This window comes from Leucoraja erinacea, unplaced genomic scaffold (assembly GCF_028641065.1).
Source record: "Leucoraja erinacea ecotype New England unplaced genomic scaffold, Leri_hhj_1 Leri_815S, whole genome shotgun sequence".
Taxonomy (NCBI): domain Eukaryota; kingdom Metazoa; phylum Chordata; class Chondrichthyes; order Rajiformes; family Rajidae; genus Leucoraja; species Leucoraja erinaceus.
The window spans coordinates 27,419-40,149 of record NW_026576746.1 but is presented as its reverse complement, the minus strand read 5'-3'; positions in this window follow the sequence as shown (position 1 = coordinate 40,149).

Sequence of the window (12,731 nt, the reverse complement as noted above, 5' to 3'; positions counted from 1 at the left end):
ATGCAGCAACTCGTAATAATGTTGAAATGTTCCTTATTGCAGTTCAGTGACTTAGTTCACCAATCATATTTATCCTACCGCAAGAATGCACTGAATCTAACAGTTGTAGTTACTATAGTCAAATAGGTAACCTAAACGGATGACACCACATTAACCATCACTGATTCGTCTGGTGACATTCCAGTACCTGGGACCAGAGTGTCTGAGCGGCAGTCGTACAGTATTCCCAACTGGAAGGGCCGGCCCAGAGAGGCCAGTTGCAAGATTCCACTCATCACTGCACCGGGATTGGAGACACCGGAACGCCAGTGACCTGAAACAGAGAGTGGAATGAAATATATGATGCAATATCAGAGAGAGCCCAGAATCAGTGAAACTCCGGTAATTTAGTACCGACACCCTTTGTGTTAAATAAATCCCCTCTGTCTCCAAATATTTGGTGAGGCTGCATTCGGAATATTGTGTGCGGTTCTGGTCGCCCCATTACGGGAATGATGTGAAGGCTTTAGAGGGTACAAAGGAGGTTTCCAGAATGATGCCTAGATCATGAGTTATTAGGTACAGGGAGAGGTGGAACGGAGTAGGATCGTTTTCTTTGGAACGCCGGATGTTCCGGGGAGACGGGGTATAATTTAGCACCACGTTTGTTTTCTACATATGGTGTGGAATTCTGAAGAGTGTAAAATGATGTAAATAAAGGTAAAACACTCGCCCACCAATGTCTGCAAGTTTCAATCTCTTGTAACTCTACACGACCGCAGCTCTGGGCTCCCAGTTACATCAGCACAAGTAAATCAATGCCGGCACACCCAGCAACTTGTTCTGTGAAGCGTTAAGAGCAGATACCAAGGCAGGGGTGTGTTCTATCCGGAAATGTATTTCGATGGCGAAAACAACATGAAACATGTTGCAACATGTATCCTCAGATATCCCAGCCCTGCTGTTCACAGCTGTAAAAAGCAAACGCCTGCAGTCCCCGTTTTATCTGGTTGTGTGGAGATATGTTCAGCCAGTTATATTGCAAAGCTCTGATCATGTTGTCACAACGCGGAGTTACTGCGCACTGAGTGGAAGGAACATGGTCAGTGCTGTGGTGGCGGCGAATCCCTCCATTCAGCAGTTAAATTCCAACATACACAGAGCTGGATACACACACGCATGACATAGATAGCCCCGTAAATGCGCAGAGCACAAAGTGCTGAAGGAACAGGGAGCAGGACATGAACAGATGACGTACACAGTTTCTCCAGGGTTATTATTTACAAGAATCCCGCAGATTTATTTTTTTGTTTCCCGGGATCACGCATCTGATTCACTCACCGGTCGAGGAAGCGTCCGTCTGTAGCTGTAGGGGGGTTGCAGCGTTGACGATGGGCCGAACTGTCTCGCCGGGAGCCCCCTCCTGCACTGTCAGTGCTGAAGTCAGACGCTGACCCTCGCCGGACTGACACAAGCACCGCGCCGGGAGCTCTGATGTGCCGCCGCCTTGAACAAATCCCAGAGTCGACTCCAATGCCAGCGGTGATATCTGTGGGGGAACGATATTCTGAACCTGTTCAAGTGCTGCCGCGGGTTCCTCTCCGGAAACTGGACTGGAATGCGGAAATTATTCTATGAGTTTCAGTGTTACTGACTGGAGAGACCGAGGAACTACTCACGGCGCATCAAGCCACAAACGGCGACAAACAATGTCATAAGGTGGTAGAAGCAGAATTAGGCCATTCGGCCGATCACAATCTCCGCCATTCAGTCATGGCTGGTCTATCTCTCCCTCCTAACCCAATTCCCAGGACATTGGTACTAATTAAGAATCTATATATTTCTGCCTATAAAATATACATGGACTTGGCGTCCACAACTTTCTGTGGCATTGATTTCCACAGTTTCACCACCCTCTGACTAAATACATTCTTAGGCTATAATTTTGAGGCTATAACCTCACGTCCTAGAATGTCCCACCAGCGGAAACATCCTCCCCACATCAACTCTGGATGGCGATAGCAATGAGAAATCAACTGAAATAAATTATAACATGCCTCCTCAGACGGCGCCGTAATAGAGGTGGTTCAAAACTTTAAATTCCAAGGAGAATTTCCTGCCTCTGGACAGGCTAGAGTTCACGATGTTGGGGGAGTCCAGACCCAGGGGCTACAGTTTAAGAATAAGGGGTAAGCCATTTAGAACGGAGACGATGAAACACTTTTTCACACAAGGAATTGTGAGTGTGGAATTCTCTGCTTCTGAGGGCGGTGGAGGCTGGTTCTCTGGATGTTTTTAAAAGAGAGCTAGGCAGAGCTCTTAAAGACAGCCGAGTCAAGGGATATGGAGAGAATCAATCAATCAATCAATCAACCTTTATTGTCATCTTGCAAGCAACAAGTACAGTGCAAAATGAAAAGACGTTTCCCAGTGAATAGCGGAGCCTCGCACATGAAATTTAAAACACTTCTCACATAATAACACTAAAAAAAAAAAAAAAACAATCCAGTCCCTGATGGAACAGAATAAATAGTTAAAATCAGGTAAAAAACACAATGTTAAAATACAGTAAACCAATCATAAAAAAATGTCCGGGGCCGCTGATTTGAGTGGCCAGTGCCAGTTATTAAAGTGTCCGTGCCAGCCGCAGAGTCAAGTCAAGTGACTGTGAGTGCAGAGTGACTGTTTAGCAGCCTCACAGCCTGTGGTAGGAAGCTGTTTAGCAGCCTCGTAGTCCGGGCTTTGATGCTTCGATATCTCTTGCCTGATGGCAAGAGATCCAGGTGTGTGTGGAGGGGGTGCAGTTTGTCCTTGGCAATTCTCTGTGCTTTCTTCAGACAGCGGCTCTGGAACAGCTCTTGTACCGAGGGTAGGGAGACGCCAATAATCCTCTCTGCTCCCCTTACTACCATCTGCAGAGCCTTCCTGTCCGAACAGTTGCAGGTGCAGTACCACGTATTGATGCAGTACGTGAGTACAGACTCCACCGTGCCCCTGTAGAAAGTCCTGAAGATGTTGGTGGGGAGTGAGGCCTGTTTTAGTTTCCTCAGGAAGTGCAGTCGCTGATGGGCCCGTTTGACGGTCCCAGTGGTGTTCCTGGACCAGGTGAGGTTGTCCGTTATCTGCACACCGAGGAACTTTATGCTCTCCACTCTCTCCACTGCAGTGCCACTAATGTTGAGCGGTGTATGCTCTGGCTGCGCCCTCCTGAAGTCGACAACCATCTCCTTAGTTTTGTCGACATTCAATTCCAGGTTATTTTTGCCGCACCAGTCCACCAGTTGTTCTACTTCCTCCCTGTACCTTGTTTCGTCATCTCCACTGATGAGTCCCACCACTGTAGTGTCGTCCGCGAACTTTATGATTTTAGGCAGGAGGCAGGAACTGGTTCTGATTGGGGATGATCAGCCATGATCACATTGAATGGCAGTGCTGGCTGGAGAGGCCGAATGGCTTCCTCCTGCACCTATAGTCTATTGTCTATTGAGAAGATATCACCAACCACTTCTCACACCACGCAATGACCAAGAAATATAGAAACATATAAATTAGGTGCAGGAGTAGGCCAATCGGCCCTTCGAGCCTGCACCGCCATTCAATATGATCATGACTGATCATCCAACTCTGTATCCTGTACCTGCCTTCTCTCCATACCCCCTGATCCCTTTAGCCACTAGGGCCACATCTAACTCCCTCTTAAATACAGCCAATGAACTGACCTCAACTACCTTCTGTGGCAGATAATTCCAGAGATTCACCACCCTGTGCGTGAAAAAAAAAATTCTCATCTCGGTCTTAAAATATTTTCCCCTTATTCTTAAACTGTGTGACCCCTTGTTCTGGACTGCCCCAACATCGAGATCAATCTTCCTGTATCTCTCCTGTCCAACCCCTTAAGAATTTTGTAAGTTTCTATAAGAACCCACCTCAATCTTCTAAATTTTAATGAACACAAGCCGAGTCTATCCAGTCTTTCTTCATATGAAAGTCCTGACATCCCAGGAATCAGTCTGGTGAACCTTCTATGTACTCCCTCTATGGCAAGAATGTCTTTCCTCAGATTAGGAGACCGCAGTTGTACGCAATACACCAGATGTGGCCTCACCAAGACCCTGTACAACTGCAGTAGAACCTCCCTGCTCATATACTCAAAGCCTGTTGCTATGAATGCTAACATACCATTCGCTTTCTTTACTGCCTGCTGCACCTGCATGCCTACCTTCAATGACTGATGTACCATGACACCCGGGTCTCGTTGCATCTCCCCTTTTCCTAATCGGCCACCATTCAGATAATAAACTGCTTTCCTGTTTTTGCCACCAAAGTGGATAACCTTACAGTTATCCACATTATAATGCATCTGCCATGCATTTTCCCACTCTCCCAGCCTATCCAAGTCACCTTGCAGCCTCCTAGCATCCCCCTCACAGCTAACACTGCCCTCCAGCTTCGTGTCATCCACAAACTTGGAGATGTTGCATTCAATTCCCTCGTCCAAATCATTAATATATATTGTAAATAGCTGGGGTCCCAGCACTGAGCCTTGCGGTACCCCCACTAGTCACTGCCTGCCCGTATACTCCTGCCCTTTGCTTCCAATCTGCCAGCCAGTTCTCTATCCACATCAATACTGAACCCCCAATACCATGTGGGACCTTGTTGAAAGCCTTCTGAAAGTCCAGATATAACACATCCACTGGTTCTCCCTTATCCACTCTACTAGTTACATCCTCGAAAAATTCTATAAGGTTCGTCAGACATGATTTACCTTTCATAAATCCATGCTGACTTTGTCCAATGATTTCACCGCTTTCCAAATGTGCTGCTATCCCATCTTTAATAACTGACTCTAGCAGTTTCTCCACTACCGATGTTAGACTAACTGGTCTGTACTTCCCCGTTTTCTCTCTCCCTCCCTTTTTAAAAAGTGGGGTTACATTAGCTACCCTCCAATCCTCAGGAACTACTCCAGAGTTTTGAATCTAAAATGCATCCACTATTTCTGGGGCTACTTCCTTAAGTACTCTGGGATGCAGCCTATCTGGCCCTGGGGATTTATCGGCCTTTAATCCATTCAATTTACCTAACACCACTTCCCGGAAAACACACGTGGTTGAAAGTATTTTGTCGGGATGCGTAACAGCATGGTTTGGGAACAGCCCCACCCTTGACCGCAAGGAAATTGCAGATAATTATGGACAGCCCAGCCCATCACACAAACCAACCTCCTTTCCATTGACTCCATTCACACCTCACACTACCTCAGCGAGGCCAGTAGCTTGATCAAGAACGAGTCGCACCCTTGTCCTTCTATCCTCTCCCATCTCCCATCGGGCAAAAGGCATAGAAGTATGAAACGGCACACTTCCACATTCAGGGATAGTTTCTTCCCAGCTATTATCCGGCAACTGAACCAACTGTAGTGGCCATTTGGCTTTAGTTTGTGTGTCATTAATTATGGCATTTGCTTTTAAATTTTAGTCTGCCCGTGATTATGTGGGTGAGATTTATTACGTGGTCGAGTGTGTGTTTGCTGCTGGGTTCTCTTGCGCAGAAGCTGTTTTCTAATTAGTTTAGTTTTATAGATCAACATGGCTAGAAGGAACATTTTTCGACCATGTGGAGTTTTGCCGAGACATGAGGAGTTGTCTAACGTTTAAAAGTGATATGCTGGAGTTTGGCGTGGATTAAAGTGTACGAGTCAGAGAAGAAGGTTGGATGAATAGTTTACTGTTTTTCTTCAACAATAAAGAAAATATTAATCAATAGATGTCCTTTAGCGGACATCATGCTATGATTTGACGTGTAAATGAAACTTCCCCACAGTTTTTATGCTTTCATGGGTTTCTGCGGTTTGATCAGATCAACATGCATTGTATTGCTTTTCTTACTCATGTTAAGTGGGTGGTAAAATGTATTAACATAAGTGTAAGCAGTCGTTCTACTGAAAGGGTTAAGTTCAGCAATAAGCATTTTGAACATCGGAAAGTTTGTATTTCTGCTGTGCTTTAAAAGCAGTGTCTTGGCAAGTATTTTGGAGTTTGGACAGCCACACGCGCACACGAAAGATAAGCGAAAATGTCTCACCGAGTAAATCCCTACTGAAAGTGGTTTCGAGTTCAGTCTCTTGCCACAACTTCTCCCGTTTACTTGAAGACCTTTCTGTGTGTGTGTGGGGGGGGGGCTCTCAATGACTCACAGAGTGTCCCCGGCGAGATGATGGGTCTGTGTGATCACAAGACTGTCCCCCTATCATCTGTCAACATTTTGAGAGATTGTGATCATGATTTTTTTTCACAGAACGTCAAAGTCAAGAACAATGGGAAGAACAAAGTAAAGAACAAGTGGAAATGGGAAGACACAGTTTTATTTCTAAAGAAATTTGAAAACCATGTATCATTGTCCTTCCACTTCACAATTATGCACTACTTTGAGTTGGTCTATCACTTAAAATCCCAATAAAATACGTTTACGTTTGTGGTTGTAACGTGACAAAATGTGGAAAAATTCAAGAGGTATGAATACTTTTGCAAGCCACTGTATGGATCTATGTATTCAGATATTTTTTTATATTTTCTGTACTTAAATGAAGGTATAGGCATTAAGGAGGTTACTTAGCTCTTATTGGTTTTAATAGCAGTGGAGCTGGAATTCTGATCGTTTTTTTCTCTCTACCTATGATTTATTAATTTCAAAATAGCAGGATATTTCCCACATTTACTGTAATATAACCTTTCAGGGAAGACCATGTTTTTTTGAGCTAGTTTTTCAAGTAAAAAACTGCTGTAATCAAAGCCCAAAATGGTAGGATGGGGCTGAAGCTTAGTGTTTACACATTAGAATGTGTTTGTATCACTCTAATCGAATGAATTTGTAACTCCAGCGGTAATTGAACTTTTTTTTCACTCCTAGTTTTCTTTACGTGCTTTTAGGATGTTCAAAACGTTGAATAAAATAAACATTAAGAAATTAGTTAATTCATGTTTTTTGCTAATGTGACAAAATAAATGACATCTAAAATTATGCACGACGAAAATTACCAAAAACGTAAGAAAATGTAGTCACGCGTGAATTGAATTTGGTGCTAAAAACTCAAGGGTGAATGAGACTGAAATAGTTTAAGAAGCAGTGATGTGGAGAGAAAGAACAACCAATGAAAGATATGCAAAAATGTAATTATGATCAAGGAAACAGGCCATAGAAGCTAGTGCGACTTGGGTGGGGGAGGGATAGAGAGAGAGGAAATGCCGGGGTTACTTGATGTTATTGAAAACAATATTCATACCACTGCGCAGTCAGCTGCCCAAGCGAAATATGAGATGCTGTTAATCCAGTTTATGAGATGCTGTTAATCCAGTTTGCGGTTAGCATTGCCCTTCTCTGAAAAGTTAATGTGGAGGGAGAATTAAAGTCTTTAGCAACCGGGAGATCAGGTTGATCCAGGCGGACTGAGCGATGTTGATCAGCAACATGAGGAGCCACACGCCCACGCGAAAGATAAAAGAACGTGTCTCACCAAGCAAATTCCTACTGAAATTAGTTTCGAGTTCAGTCTCTTACCACAACTTCTCCCGTGAGCAGCATTTGACTTCACAAACTGTTCCCCGGGGCGGCAGGTGCCAGAAGGACAGTCTGTGTTGGGGGTTCTCAATGACTCACCGAGTGTCTTCGGCGAGATGATGGTTCTGTGTGATCACAAGACTGTCCACCTCCTGACAACCACCAGCACGCACCTGTAAATATTTTGAGTGATTGTGATCATGATAGTTTTTTTTCAGAGCTGTGGCAATTTAACGCGTCACAGCTCCATTCCAGTCTAGTTCAGTTTAGTTTAGAGATGCTGCGTAGAAACAGGCCCATCTGCTCACCGAGTCCGCGCCAACCAGCGATCCCCACAAGCTAACTTTATCATACACACACTAGGGACAATTTACATTTATACCAAGCCAATTAACGTAAAACCTACACGCCTTTGGAGTCTGGGAGGAAACTGAATATCTCGGAGAAAACCCACAGGATCATTGGGAGAACGTACAAACTCCATACTAACAAGAACCCGGGTCTCCGGCGCTACAACTCTCCCATTGCCCCACCATGTTACCCTTTGCTTGCCTTTATTGGCCAGCGCAGTGGGGTCCATACCTCTATCACGTCGACAGAGTTTAGGTTGGGGTTTAATATTGGCATGAGCTACAGTGAAATCATTGATTTGCAGGTTATCAAAACAGATCAGTTAATGCTAAGCTAAAATACAATCACGTCGAAAACAAGGACAATGGATAGAGAAAATGGGAAGACAGAGTGCTTCCTACTATATACCCTATCTTTGCCCTCTGAACTGTGTTCACCACACTCAGGCCTACAAGAGTGTTGAAGTTTTGGGATGAACCCAGAGCCACCACTACATTTTGTGAATGCCATGCCGATTTACATGTCAAATGTATGAGGAAGCAACCAAGGAGAACATTAAGAGGTTCTTCATAGTTAAAGGGGTTCAGAGAGCAAGACAGAGTCAGAGGGAATTGTGCCAACTCCAGACAGATTTGCAACAACTGCTCCTTCTGCAGTCGAGGGGGGTGGATGTGAGGGAGGAACTTAGAGAGGTGAAGGACCGGCAAGCTCGGCTCTTTACCTCTGAATCCTCCAAGATCATCTTCCAATCCAGGGTCCGCCATGTGGTCCGGGTGATCCCTGTGGTGTAGGGGGGAGGGACAGGCCACACTTGCCCCAAGTACAGCAGCCCGAGAGCACCTCACACCTGATGACCAGATTTTTCCCGGTTATGGAGAGGGAGCGTTGCCTCCACAGCTCCAGCTTCCTCCCCACCTTGGCTATCCGCTCCAGCCAATTCTTGTTGCACGCCTCAGCCCCCCCGAACCAGATCCCCAGCACCTTCAAGAAGTCAGGCTTGATGGTGAAGGGGATGGAAGATCGGTCGGGCCAGTTGCCAAAGAGCATGGCCTCGCTCTTCCTGCGGTTCACCCTGGCTCCCGTGGCCGACTCAAACTGGTCGCAGATACTGATCAATCTGCGGACCGACCCTGGATCCGAGCAGAAGACGGCGACATCATCCATGTACAGGGAGGTTTTGACTTGAATGCCCCCACTGCCTGGCAATGTCACTCCTCTTATGCTCGCATCCTTCCTGATGGACTTGGCAAAAGGTTCAATACAACAGACAAACAAGATAGGAGAGAGAGGGCAACCCTGCCTGACTCCAGACCTTACAGGGAAACTGTCTGATTCCCACCCATTGATTTGGACTGCACTACGGATATTGGTGTAGAGCAGTTTGATCCAATTTCGGATTCCCTCCCCAAAACCCATTTTGGAGAGCACGTCCCTCATGTACGTGTGCGATATCCTGTCGAAGGCCTTCTCCTGGTCCAAGCTGACTAGGCAGGCATCCACCCGTCTGTTCTGCACATAGGTGATGGTATCTCTCAGCAGCGCTAGGCTGTCTGAGATTTTCCTGCCAGGTACAGCACAGGTTTGGTCCGGGTGGATTACCCGTCCCAGAGCAGACTTGACCCGGTTGGCGATGGCCTTAGACAGGATCTTGTAATTACATTCAACAATGTTATGGGTCTCCAATTATGCATATCCTTCATCTCCCCCTTCAGCTTGTAGATTAGGGTGTTGCTGCCCTTCCTCATGGAGTCCGACATGCTGCCTGCTAGAAGCATGTCGGTGTACACTTCCAGCAGGTCCGGGCCCACCCAGTCCCACAGAGCCAAGTACAACTCAGCCGGTAAGCCATCGCTTCCGGGAGTTTTACTCGAGTCAAAGGAGCGGATGGAGCCAGTCAGCTCCTCTAGGGTCAGTGGTTGGTCCAGACTCTCCCGCTTGCTGTCCTCCAAGACCTCCGTGATAGAGGACAGGAAGTTCTGGGAGGCGGTGCTGTCTGTGGCCTTTCTGTCAAACAAATCCGTGTAAAAGGATTTGCAGACCCTCAGCATGTCTGTCTGCAAGGATGCTACCGAGCCATCCTCCTCCCTAAGGCTGTTGATCACAGAGCTCCCCCTGTGAACCTTATGGAAGAAGAAACGTGAGCACGTCTCATCCTGCTCCACATGGCGGACCCTGGATTGGAAGATGATCTTGGAGGATTCAGAGTTAAAGAGCCGAGCTTGCCGGTCCTTCACCTCTCTAAGTTCCTCTCTCACATCCACCCCCCTCGACTGCAGAAGGAGCAGTTGTTGCAAATCTGTCTGGAGTTGGCACAATTCCCTCTGACTCTGTCTTGCTCTCTGAACCCCTTTAACTATGAAGAACCTCTTAATGTTCTCCTTGGTTGCTTCCCACCAGAGTGTCAGGAAGTCAAAGAGGGGCTTCACCGTTCTCCAACGTGCATAGTTCCTCTTTAGCTCCTCAACGTTCTCTGGGGTCAACAGCTTCACATTTAACTTCCACGTCCATCTGCCTGCCTTCCGGTCCTCCTGTAGGTGACAGGAAGCCTGAAGGAGGCAGTGGTCAGAGAAGAACACCGGCGTGATGTCGGTGTGTCTCACCGTGATGGCCTTCGTGGTGAAGACGAAGTCTATCCGGGATCGGGCTGAACCGTCCGATCTCGACCAGGTGAACCGCGGCTGTGACCCGCCTGCAGGGTCGCTGAAGGCGTCGTGCAGCTTTGCGTCTTTTACCGTTTCCATCAGGAACTTGGACGTGATGTCCAGTCTGTTGTCGGCACTGCCGGATCGTCCAGCCGCATCAATGATGCAGTTGAAGTCACCGGCCAGAACGAGCTGCCGGGACGTGGCCAACAGCACTGGGAGCTGCTGGAGAACGGCCAGCCGCTCGCTCCGCACGGGTGGGGCATACACATTTATCAGCCGGAGCGGAGAACCACGGTACATAACATCCACCACGAGGAGACGCCCCGCAACCACCTCCCTGACCTCAGTGATGGCGAAGTTCCCTCCCCGCAGCAAGATCCCCAGGCCGGAAGCACGACAGTCATTGCCCCCCGACCACACCGACAGTCCGTGGGGCCACCATCGCGACCACCTCCGATAGCAGCGGAGGTGTGGCAACCAGCACTCCTAGAGAAAAGTCACATCTGCCTTGACCTTGGCCAGGTACTGTAAGGCATTAACACATCGCGCAGTGCTCTTCACACTGTGCACATTTAGAGATGCCAGTTTGAGCGCCATTGTCTTTTAGAGTCACCGACCATTTTCGTGCTCCCTCATGCCCATAGCTTCGGTGAATTGCCTCACCTTTCTGGGCTCAGGTACCCGGCATCCTCAATAGGGTGGGTTTCCTGTGGCGTAACCAAAAGTTTCCTGTGGTGTAACCAAAAGTTAAAACAAATGTAGGTCCCTTGCAGTCAGAAACAGGGGAGTTGATCATGGGGAACCAGGATATGGCGGACCAATTGAATAACTACTTTGGTTCCGTCTTCACTAAAGAAGACATAAATGATCTGCCGGAAATAGCAGGGGCCCGCGGGTCAAAGGAGGTGGAGGAATTGAGTGAAATCCAGGTTAGTCGGGAAGTGGTGTTGGGTAAATTGAATGGATTAAAGGCCGATAAATCCCCAGGGCCAGATAGGCTGCATCCCAGAGTACTTAAGGAAGTAGCTCCAGAAATAGTGGATGCATTAGTAATAATCTTTCAAAACTCTTTAGATTCTGGAGTAGTTCCAGAGGATTGGCGGGTAGCAAACGTAACCCCACTTTTTAAGAAGGGAGGGAGAGAGAAAACGGGGAATTACAGACCAGTTAGTCTAACATCGGAAGTGGGGAAACTGCTAGAGTCAGTTATTAAAGATGGGATAGCAGCACATTTGGAAAGTGGTGAAATCATTGGACAAAGTCAGCATGGATTTACGAAAGGTAAATCATGTCTGACGAATCTTATAGAATTTTTTGAGGATGTAACTAGTAGCGTGGATAGAGGAGAACCAGTGGATGTGGTGTATCTGGACTTCCAGAAGGCTTTCGACAAGGTCCCACATAAGAGATTAGTATACAAACTTAAAGCACATGGCATTGGGGGTTCAGTATTAATGTGGATAGAGAACTGGCTGGCAAACAGGAAGCAAAGAGTAGGAGTAAACGGGTCCTTTTCACAATGGCAGGCAGTGACTAGTGGGGTACCGCAAGGCTCAGTACTAGGACCCCAGCTATTTACAATATATATTAATGATTTGGACGAGGGAATTGAATGCAACATCTCCAAGTTTGTGGATGACACGAAGCTGGGGGGCAGTGTTAGCTGTGAGGAGGATGCTAGGAGGCTGCAAGGTGACTTGGATAGGCTGGGTGAGTGGGCAAATGTTTGGCAGATGCATTATAATGTGGATAGATGTGAGGTTATCCACTTTGGTGGCAAAAAACAGGAAAGCAGTTTATTATCTGAATGGTGGCCGATTAGGAAAAGGGGAGATGCAACGAGACCTGGGTGTCATGGTACACCAGTCATTGAAAGTAGGCATGCAGGTGCAGCAGGCAGTGAATAAAGCGAATGGTATGTTAGCATTCATAGCAACAGGCTTTGAGTATATGAGCAGGGAGGTTCTACTGCAGTTGTACAGGGTTTTGGTGAGGCCACACCTGGAGTATTGCGTACAACTGCGGTCTCCTAATCTGAGGAAAGACATTCTTGCCATAGAGGGAGTACAGAGAAGGTTCACCAGACTGATTCCTGGGAAGTCAGGACTTTCATATGAAGAAAGACTGGATAGACTCGGCTTGTGTTCGTTAAAATTTAGAAGATTGAGGGGGGATCTTATAGAAACCTACAAAATT